Here is a 1465-nt window from a genome sequence, read left to right as displayed (position 1 = left end):
GAGTTGAAGGCAGTTTAAAGGTGCGTTAGCTCGGGGTTAGAGGACTCAGCACTGCTGCTTCCCTCTGCTGGGCCTGATTATCACTCACAGCTTCCACAGAAACGCTCAGCCAAAACACCATATTTCTCAACAATATAAAAAACAAACTCACCTTTGTTACAGTTCCTTCAACGCTCACTAATGTTTTGTCATCAAATAATTTGGCCTTTGCGATGGAGCAGACGGGACTGTGGCGATAAATGAGCGTCTGAGCTTCCACCTCCAGCTTCTCTGGAACATCAACACGGGTCGTCCTCGACACTGTGCTGTATTTAAACACTTTCAGGACTTTCTCATTAGAGCGATCAAACATTTCCATTTTGACGTTTCTGAACATGTAGAAATTATTTTCCTTGATTTGTTTAAAGCGTTCTTCTCCATAAACCATCACTTTAATGCAGCTTGTCTCATCAGCAACTGCCACATAAAAGAAGAACCTTTTCACCTTCTGTTTAGTTTCATAGCTGCGCAGACAAGATTTCTGCACAATTTTCCCAGCTACGGGTTTTTGAAAGAGGCCATCACTGTTCCTTAGATCATTGATGGTTTCCCTCTGGACACAAACAGAGCAAAACAAATTCAATCACACAAGTCAAGACAAAGTCGAATGAGAAATAAATAAAGATTTGAAGAGCTCCACTCACCCAAGAGGGAATGTTCTCCTGGAAGAAAAACATCTCATTAATCCTCAGCTACTCATAATGGACGAGCTGATATAATGTGCAAATGTGACATTTATATGTTAAAACATTTTTCTTTTTTTTTTTAGAAAGATCAAGTCAGATAACTGAGATATAATTAATTAGCTGGTTAGCATGCTAACTTCAGTGGAAGACAGTAACTGAAATAGGAGCAAAACAAGAGTTAACATTGGTGTTTGTTTCCACCTCTGGAGACAGATGTTGGTGAGTGAAGGAATCTCTTCTAGACTGGTTAGTAAACAGCTGCTAATGCTAACGTTAGCTATGAGGCAATAGAAGAAATTACAAAAAGTTATTTTAATACTAATTACTATACAACTAACTACTAATTTCTTTACAGTGCATAAACAGTATGAATGTGCATCTTATAACTTATACTTTAATTATTACACATTAACAAACAGTGCTGTACTGTCCATCCACATTGTTATTATATGTATATAATATATGTGTATATGATTCTCAGCTGCATGGCACCTCTAGGCAGGACATGCTGATAAATGTGGACATGGTCATAACTTTATGTGAGAATCTTTACCCTGGCTTTACCCTGACTGAGGTATTTTATCATACATACAGTTTCTATGTCACTGTGCTGTAAGGTGTATTCATTAGTAACCAGGTAACAGGTTACCTACAAGTTACTCACCTTGTCAGATTTGCAGCTCTTCTGTTGATCTTTAAAAGAAGAAACAAACATCGGTCAGTGAGTTTCTTCACATTTT

General features: G+C 37.8%; 1 long non-coding RNA gene across 1 annotated transcript; it reads right to left on the bottom strand.

The window, feature by feature from the left end:
* Window positions 1–6: 6 nt before the first annotated feature.
* LOC111648993 (uncharacterized) lies at window positions 7–1419 on the bottom strand. The gene is made up of 3 exons (XR_015436654.1): window positions 1390–1419; window positions 684–701; window positions 7–592 (listed from the first exon to the last, which is right to left on the bottom strand). It is a non-coding gene; the product is annotated as an uncharacterized LOC111648993 (long non-coding RNA).
* Window positions 1420–1465: the final 46 nt, after the last annotated feature.

The sequence above is a fragment of the Seriola lalandi genome, unplaced genomic scaffold (genome assembly GCF_002814215.2).
Source record: "Seriola lalandi dorsalis isolate HSWRI2012SDOR001 ecotype SW California unplaced genomic scaffold, Sedor1 jcf7180002049777, whole genome shotgun sequence".
NCBI classification, from domain to species: Eukaryota; Metazoa; Chordata; class Actinopteri; order Carangiformes; family Carangidae; genus Seriola; species Seriola lalandi.
The sequence above is the reverse complement of the archived record's forward strand: the minus strand, read 5'-3'. Positions and strand labels throughout refer to the sequence as shown.